The following is a 9,238-nucleotide window of genomic DNA, read 5'->3' as shown; positions in this document are numbered from 1 at the left end:
AATCCACGAAAATATAAATATCAACCACAAAACAAGCCCACTAAACAAGATGTTGAAGAAAATTCTTCTAAAAATTCTGAAGAATCTTGTTACAGATGTGGTAGAATGGGCCACTGGGCTAATACTTGCCGAACATCTAAACATCTTGTTAAGATGTATCAGGATTCGCTGAAAGGTAAAGAAAAGGAAGTAAATTTTGTGGATAATATTGATCCAACAGTCACTGAGCAACCATCTGATTTATATGAAGATTTCTTGAATTAAATTAATATGTTTCTTTTATAAATAAAACGATTTAACCTTTGTCATCATGTTTTCTCAAATGTTTCAGTTCTATATGTTTTATCAAATGTTCCAGTTCTATGTTTGATGTTTCAATTCTATGTATGTCAAATGTTTCAGCTTTATCTATTTGTGTGTAATAAACATTTTGTGTAACATTTATATACTTACTGTTTGTTTCTTATATATGAAGTTTAATATGAATTCTGCTGGAACACAACATCAATCAATTAGTGGAGATCTCTGTATAGCAGATAGTGGTACTACACACACTATACTTATATCTGAAAAATATTTCATTGATTTGAAACCAACGGAAGGAACTATACATACAATATCAGGTGCTGCTAACTTGATAGAAGGGATAGGAAAGGCAAAATTCATATTACCAAACGGTACAACATTTTTAATTAATAATGCCTTATTCTCTCCTAAGTCAAGCAGAAATTTATTGAGTTTTTCTGACATATACCTTATGGATATGATTATCAGTCAGTAACGGCGGAAAATGAGAAATATTTAAGTATCACTAACAAGAATCACGTGATTGAAAAACTGCCAAGACTTAATTCTAGATTACATTATACACATATAAATGTACCAGAAGCACATATGGTGATTAAAGAAAAGTATATTGATCCTGGTGTATTTAATTTATGGCATAACAGATTGGGCCATCCAGGATCAACAATGATGAAAAGAATTATTGAATGTACACATGGACATCCACTGAAGGATAGAAAAATCCTTCATGATACAATGGTTCCATGTATATCTTGCTCTCTTGGAAAATTGATAACTAGACCCTCACCACTTAAGGTTGAGAAAGAATCACCAATGTTTCTTGAAAGAATTCAAGGTGATATTTGTGGACCAATTCATCCACCATGTGGACCATTTAGATATTTCATGGTCCTAATAGACGCATCAAGTAGATGGTCTCATGTTTGTCTGTTATCAAGCCGTAATGTGGCATTTGCAAAATTTCTTGCCGAAATTATTAAATTGAGAGTACATTTTCCTGATTACATCATTAAAAAGGTGAGACTTGATAATGCTGGTGAGTTTACATCTCAAGCATTTAATGACTATTGCATGTCTGTAGGAATTGTTGTTGAACATTCTGTTGCTCATGTGCATACACAAAATGGTTTAGCCGAGTCACTGATTAAACGTTTACAGTTAATCGCTAGACCACTGATAATGAGAACAAAACTCCCTGTATCTATATGGGGTCATGCAATTTTACATGCTGCTGCATTGATTCGCATCAGACCAAGTGCAAGTCATAAATATTCCCCCCTACAACTTGCTTTTGGTCAAGAGCCAAATATTTCTCACCTTAGAACATTTGGTTGTGCAGTATATGTTCCAATTGCGCCACCACAACGTACAAAAATGGGTCCTCAAAGGAGGTTGGGAATATATGTTGGATATGAAACATCTTCAATCATAAGATATATTGAACCTATGACAGGTGATGTTTTTACAGCACGTTTTGCTGATTGTCATTTTAATGAAACATTGTTTCCTAGATTAGGGGGAGAAATAAAAAATAAAGAAAATGATGTTTCATGGTGTGAACCTCAATTAAAGTATCTTGATCCTCGCACAAAAGAATGCGAGATAGAAGTTCAAAAGATAATGCATATACAAGAACTTGCAAATTAATTGCCTGATGCATTCACAGATACAAAAAGGGTGACTAAATCATATATACCAGCAGTTAATACTCCAGCTCGAGTTGAGATTCCAAATCGGAAAACTGATAATGTAGTCACTCAAGAATCTATGCCACGTCTGAAACGTGGGAGACCAGTTGGTTCCAAAGATAAAAATCCTCGAAAAAGAAAATCAGCTGATAATAAGGTAAAAGAAAGTGTTCAAGAAGAACCACAAATCAGTACTCCTACTGCAGAGGAGATTGATGATGTCAATACAGAAATTGCAATCAATTATGCACATTCAAAAATATTATAGAACCGAAATGAAATGAAAAATCTTGATGAGAAATTTTCATTTAATGTTGCATATGACATCATGAATAATGATGATGATCCAGAACCAACATCTATGGTTGAATGTCAAAATAGACATGATTGAGCTCAATGGAAAGAAGCAATACGAGCTGAATTAGAATCACTCAATAAAAGAAAAGTTTTCGGATCCATCATTCTCACTCCTAAAGATGTGAAACCTGTAGGATACAGATGGATTTTTGTCCGAAAAAGAAATGAGAAAAATGAAGTTACAAGGTATAAAGCTAGACTTGTAGCTCAATGTTTTTCTCAAAGACCGGGAATTGATTATGAAGAAACTTATTCCCCTGTTATGGATGCAATTACTTTTATATACTTAATCAGCCTGGCAGTTTCTAAAAATTTAGAAATGCATCTCATGGATGTTGTGACTGCTTATCTATATGGATCACTTGATAGTGGTATATATATGAAGATACCTGAAGGATTTAAGGTACCAGAAGCATCAAATGCAAAACCCAAAGAAATGTATTCGATTAAATTACAAAGATCTTTATATGGGTTAAAACAATCGGGACGTATGTGGTATAACCGATTAAGTGATTACTTGATAAGCAAAGGGTATACAAATAACCTTACTTGTCCTTGTGTTTTCATTAAGAAAACAACATCCGGATATGTGATCATAGCTGTTTATGCTGATGATCTTAACATCATAGGTACAAATAAAGAGATCCATGAAGCCATTCAACTTCTAAAGAATGAATTTGAAATGAAAGATCTCGGAAAAATCAAGTATTGCCTTGGTTTACAAATTGAGCATATGCCTAATGGTTTACTTGTAACAACATATACTGAAAAGATTCTGAAACGTTTCAATATGGACAAGGCAAAACCATTAAGTACTCCTATGGTTGTTAGATCACTCAATGTTGAAACTGATCCATTTCGTCCATGTGAAGATCATGAAGATATTCTTGGACCAGAAGTACCATATCTTAGTGCAATTGGAGCTCTTATGTATCTTACAAATTGTACAAGACCTGACATTTCTTTTGCAGTTAATTTGTTGGCAAGGTTCAGCTCTGCTCCTACCAAAAGACACTGGAATGGGATCAAACACATATTTCGATACCTTCGAGGAACAACTGATTTAGGATTATTTTATTCTAATGAATCAAAACAAGATTTGGTTGGTTATGCTGATGCAGGTTATTTATCTGATCCACATAAAGCTAAATCTCAAACTGGATATGTATTTCTAAATGGAGGTACTGCAATATCATGGCGTTCTCAAAAACAAACACTTGTTGCTACATCATCAAATCATGCCTAAGTGATTGCATTACATGAAGCTACTCGGGAATGTTTTTGGTTGAGATCAATGACACAAATCATTACTGATTCTTGTGGACTAGAACGCGATAAAAGTCCAACAATTATCTATGAAGATAATGCAGCTTGCATAGCACAGATGAAAGAAGGGTATATCAAAAGTGACCGAACCAAACACATACCTCCTAGATTCTTCTCATACACTCAAAATCTCATTAAGGACAACGAGATTGAAATGAGATATGTTCAATCCAGCAAAAACTCTGCTGATCTTTTCACGAAAGCACTTCCAACTGCTATTTTCAGAACACACGTTCATAACATTGGTATGAGACATGTTCAAAAGATGTAACAACTGAAGCGATGTCTACTTGAGGGGGAGTCAACTCCATGCTGCACTCTTTTTCCCTAAGCTAAAGTTTTTTTTTCCCACTGGGTTTTCTTTAGCAAGATTTTTAACGAGGCAGTAACTTACAGTTGATCTTCAACAAACAAAATTGATATCCAAGGGGGAGTGTTATAATATATAAATATATATATATATATATAAATGGATAGTCAATTATTGATACACAAAAGTAATATTATTGTATTACCTAAACTTGTGATATTTTTGCTATAAATAGCCATGAATGCAAGCATTAAACTTGCACCATTTTCTCACACTTACAAAGTGTTTCTTTCTTTCTCTCCATTATCATCTTTGTTCTTACACTTCATTATTAGTATTCTTAATCAAGAATCAAACCACTAAAGGTAGTTATAAGCCTACTGAATTATAACATCAAGGATCAAACCACTAAAGGTAGTTATAAGCCTACTGAATTATAACACGTATCTGTGTAGTTAGATTTCAACATGACAAACACACTCGCTCTAGCTTATTAACCTACTTGATTCGGTGTAGGATATTATTTAGATTTCTATTCAAGTAGACTAATAGATGACCGTCATGGGTTGCAAACATAAACCATTGCATAATAAAAATGTCATCCAGTTATGTCCTTTTCACCTTTTTTTTTTCTTTTTTTTATTTTATTTTAAATAACCCAATTCTAATAGCTAAATCAACATCATATTTGAAACTCATAAGAGACTTATTTTCACAAATGCATGCTACACATATAAAAACCGTCAATTCTAAACCGATTTTGGTAAACCAATAAGACGCTTGTTTTAAAAGAGACAGTATTAACCATGGTTGAAAGTTTGAAACCCACAAAGGGACTTTTTTTTGCAAGCCACGGCATAAAAAATTCACATATAGAAACCAGCAATTCTTTTATTCAGACTTGGGGAAACAACATCAAAACCCGTAACTATTTTAACAAGCAACAATGTAAAATCACATTGAAACGAGATATCAAAACCGTCAACTCCACACAGATTTTGAGAAAACAACATCGAAATCACGGAGGACGTCTTTTACAAGCCATGGCATAAATCCATATCGAAACGCCAAATTAAGATGGATTTTGAAAAACCAACATCGAGACCCACAAGAGAAATTAAAACCCACTAGGGGCGTTTTTCTAAAAGCCAGGTTTTTTACAAGCCACGGTATAACTCACGTATCATAAGCGTCAATTCTATTCGGATTTTGGGAAACCAACAACGAAAAACCCACATCGAAATTATAACAGAACAAATTCCAAGTCAACGGAGGTTATGTAGATGAAACATGCGTCTGCTAGTGGCCAAACAATCAATTTTGAGTTACCATATAGATTTTGGAGATAATACCAGGAATATCAGATTTTACGACCTCGGGCTTCACGTCTAAGACTCAGGCCAGGAATAAAAACGCCTTGTCATTCCAAACTTCAGTTTGCCAATATCATTTTGAATTAGATTTAATGGAACGGGACAGTCATTCAAAAATGAGAAAATCAAATTAAAGGTCAGCATTACAAAAGAATAAAAACAAACTATTGCCCATGTGACCATGGTCTTTAAGTACACCCTCCTCTAGGTCCTTAATCTGCTTTGCAGAGAGATGATCCCAACCAGAGTACACGATTCAAATGAAGATTACTTGGCCCGTTTCAACTCGAACATTCTGAGGCCATTTACTAACATGGTTGACCAAACCCATATTGCCACCTGTAATTCAGCTTGCATAAATACAAACATTGATACGTCTATAATAGAAAACACATGAAAGTACAAGGAAAAAACTGCTTACATCAATTACCACAGCTCTAAACATCCACAACATTATCCACTAATTAGTAATTACCGTCCACCAGCACCGAAACTTGGAGAAGACTGTTTAGTTCATTTACCACATAGTAGTGCTGTTACTGATTGTCCTGTTGTTCACTTTAGCAAAACACTTTCTGGTTTTCGAGATGGGTTATAAGTATCCAGAAAAGGCAGAGCCTCTTATCATCAATGTTCTGCATTCAAGTTACCAGTAAAGGCCGTGCTGCTTCATCATATTTACCGGATCGACTCACAGGTTTCAAAACTCAACAACACTGCCACATTAAAAGATCTGGCATTTTAATCCCGTTTATTGTATAGGTTGATTAATTAATAATTTTTCTAAACGCATATTTTTTTGAACAGCGATTGGGATCACCCGAGGGGGACTAAACCACCCGTTGCGATCATCTCCCGTTTCGACTATGCCGATGCAGCGATAATAACCCCGCCCCCATCGCTGCCCGGGAGGAAACCTTGAAACCGATCCACGTAGACACGGTATGTACACATTATATGAAGTGAGACTCAAACTCACAGTTTCTCGTAGTTGAAGGGTTAATTCCATACCGTAAGAAAGGCCCTTTAACACCATGTTGTCTTTTCAATGCAGAAAACCGCTTCATCATTAAACAAGCACCCAACACCTTTGGTGTCTACAAAGTTTAAGGATAAATTGAACTCAAATCTCAAGCCCAACAGAGGTACCTCTTGGTTCCCTCAGTTTGATCAATGTGTTTGATCATTGTGAGTGCATCACCCATGATATGACAGGGATGATTATAATCTGCCAGGCCATTGATTACGCGTACGCTAGCGTAGTTAGCCAGATCCAAGAGGTCCTACAATATATGAGCGTCAATTCGTTCTCTCATATAATTACCCAAGTATAAAGTACTGTTGGTTATGGAGGTAACATTATATTTACAGAAAAATATGGATATACCAACATATTTGGCACCTGCTTGGTTGGTATTACAAATTTATGTGTAAACAATTTACCTAAGTGATAAGTCACTATGATAAGTTTGGCTGCTAACTAATATTAACAAAAATACCAAGGAAAAAAAAAAAAAAAAACACCTATGCAGATGATCGATCCAGTTCCACCAGAAGATAAGACTGCATCAAAACATAATCTCCTGCAGCAGATATACCACCAGTCTCCTTTGCTAATGCAACCTATAAAGCCAAAACATGTACACAAACATCATTAATCATCTACATGGTAGCCTCACACTGTACCGTTCAGCTTCTCCATGTTGATTAATGGTAAGTTTCACATTCATTTAGCAACATGTATGCATCTTTATCGTCACCATTGAAACCTGAACATCAGTGCAGCTGCACCTTCTGCGAGTGACAAATGAATTATAGAGATCCTATCCATACATCGTGCAGCTGCACCTTTATTGTCACCACTGCAGTGTGTATGCATTCCTCATCTACAAACTTCAACAATGTCATCTCTTATCATGGTCATATTTATAGTTTCTCCTAGTTTCTTATGGTTTTTTAAGAGTTGAGATAAGCAGAGGGACTACAGTAAATACCAGCATGCATCTAAAAGCTCTTATGAATTATCAACCTAAAACATTACAGCACTGAGCCAATCAGTTCACCTAAGGGCAAGTATATATCAAGATACTTAAAATCACCTTTTAAGTTAGTAGAGATTTGGATGAAGTCCGCTTACAGTTCGGTCGTACTAATATAAAGGTCACTACAAAACTGTGAGTTGTCCGATATGTCCAGCCATTTTAGCTTCACATGTGACCGAACGCTTCTACTAATCAATCAATGTAACCATAATTTTTGGACATCTTCTTTTAATTTGGATGCTATGAATTTGATTCAGCATATGAGGCAAACAATTAATGGCTCTCCAACAAATGAGGTTCACTTCTTTCTTCATGGATTCATGCATCTATCTATTCAAAAGTTGTCATGTCATGCATCTACATAAGAGAATGAATCTGAAAAGCATCATACAATTTCCCCAGTGCTGTTTCAAGTAATATATGGGAGTGCAAAAACAAATACCTTTAAAGACAATTCAATGGCATCATTAACTATGAGTGCAACTTTCAAACATCAACCGTTTGATTTCGTCCTTATCCTGATGATGAAAAACCTGAAATTAAATATGTATAGCTTAAATACTTGGTGTACCCTGTTCAAACATAAAATTAGAGTTTTGTCTAATAATACGGAAGTGAGGATTTTGCCAAAGGGTTTGACGCAGGAGATGACAGATTGGGGGCAGTTAGGGAAAAAACTGCTTACCATAGCACTAAACATCCACATCACCAAAGCATGGATAAGACTGTTTAGTTCATTTACCACATTGATGGAGGATCATGTTCTGTGTACACTACCTATCCCCCAATGAAATAGGCTGTAGGTTACCACATCAGCACTTCGGGCCGTTCTAGAAAGTTGTCAGAGAAGAGTGAGCCTTTATGTGACTTTCAGACCTACAAGAAAACTGAAAATTTATCAGTGTTTAATGCATCAAAGATAACCAAAAAGGTAAACGCAGTGGACTGTATCCATACAAAGACTAACGCGAGATGCAGCCAGAGTTATGCGGGATGATTGAATGGATCACTGAGAACCAAACTCCAAAACCTGCAAGAATCAGAGACCCACCTGAAAAATACTAACACAATCATCTTGAACTTTATATACTTAACAACCATGTTTGACGGCACATATGAATGAAATGATGCCTGAATGTACCACCATTGATACAAACTAGGTCTGTGGTCCGCGCTTCGCCGAGGATTTTGTGTTAACAATATCATTAGCAGTTTACATACATGGGAGGCTATAGTTTAAAGTTTACAAGATATATAAGTTTATAGTTCACATAATAAGGATATTGTATAAAAGTCATCTTTTTCCAAGTAATATGTGTAACTGAAACTCAATTGAAAGTTGCAGCCAACGCCACCGACATCCATCGCAGTCCTGCATTTAACACAAATCACATATATTGTATCTACTTTCTAATCTTACACCATGTTTCTTAGTAAAAGCATAGAACTTGGCATTAGTACAGCATTTACAATACAGGAATGTAACAAAACTAAGACTTAAAAGGAACAAAATAAACTAACAAAGCTTACATACTTATACATTAGGCTCACCATTTTCATCTTCGTTATCTTTCGGTCCATCATTTACATAGAAGACAGTGAAACATGGCTCAAAAAGTTGATATTTTTATTATAATCAAAAGGCCATTAACTATCAGCAATCACCAAATTTAATTTAGAATTACAAAGTTAAATGTCTTTGAGACTTTGAATAAACTAAAATGGTATACTCTAAAATGAATATCTGATAGTATTATGGTCAATAACTTTGTAATTTGTAAGTCATTTCTATAAGTTGTCAAGTTTGTTAGTACCATCTGTGTTTTGTAACAAATG

At 35.1% G+C, this 9,238-nt stretch overlaps 1 long non-coding RNA gene across 2 annotated transcripts; it reads right to left on the bottom strand.

Annotated features, from left to right (window-relative positions):
• Window positions 1–6,889: 6,889 nt before the first annotated feature.
• On the bottom strand, window positions 6,890–8,835 carry LOC139886111 (uncharacterized). 2 transcript variants are annotated; one of them, XR_011772272.1, is made up of 4 exons: window positions 8,360–8,835; window positions 8,088–8,289; window positions 7,845–7,935; window positions 6,890–7,759 (listed from the first exon to the last, which is right to left on the bottom strand). It is a non-coding gene; the product is annotated as an uncharacterized lncRNA (long non-coding RNA). The 2 variants fall into 2 exon arrangements; XR_011772271.1 differs by having other exon boundaries at window positions 8,088–8,278.
• Between the last annotated feature and the right edge of the window lie 403 nt (window positions 8,836–9,238).

This window comes from Rutidosis leptorrhynchoides, chromosome 1 (assembly GCF_046630445.1).
Source record: "Rutidosis leptorrhynchoides isolate AG116_Rl617_1_P2 chromosome 1, CSIRO_AGI_Rlap_v1, whole genome shotgun sequence".
NCBI classification, from domain to species: Eukaryota; Viridiplantae; Streptophyta; class Magnoliopsida; order Asterales; family Asteraceae; genus Rutidosis; species Rutidosis leptorrhynchoides.
The sequence above is the reverse complement of the archived record's forward strand: the minus strand, read 5'-3'. Positions and strand labels throughout refer to the sequence as shown.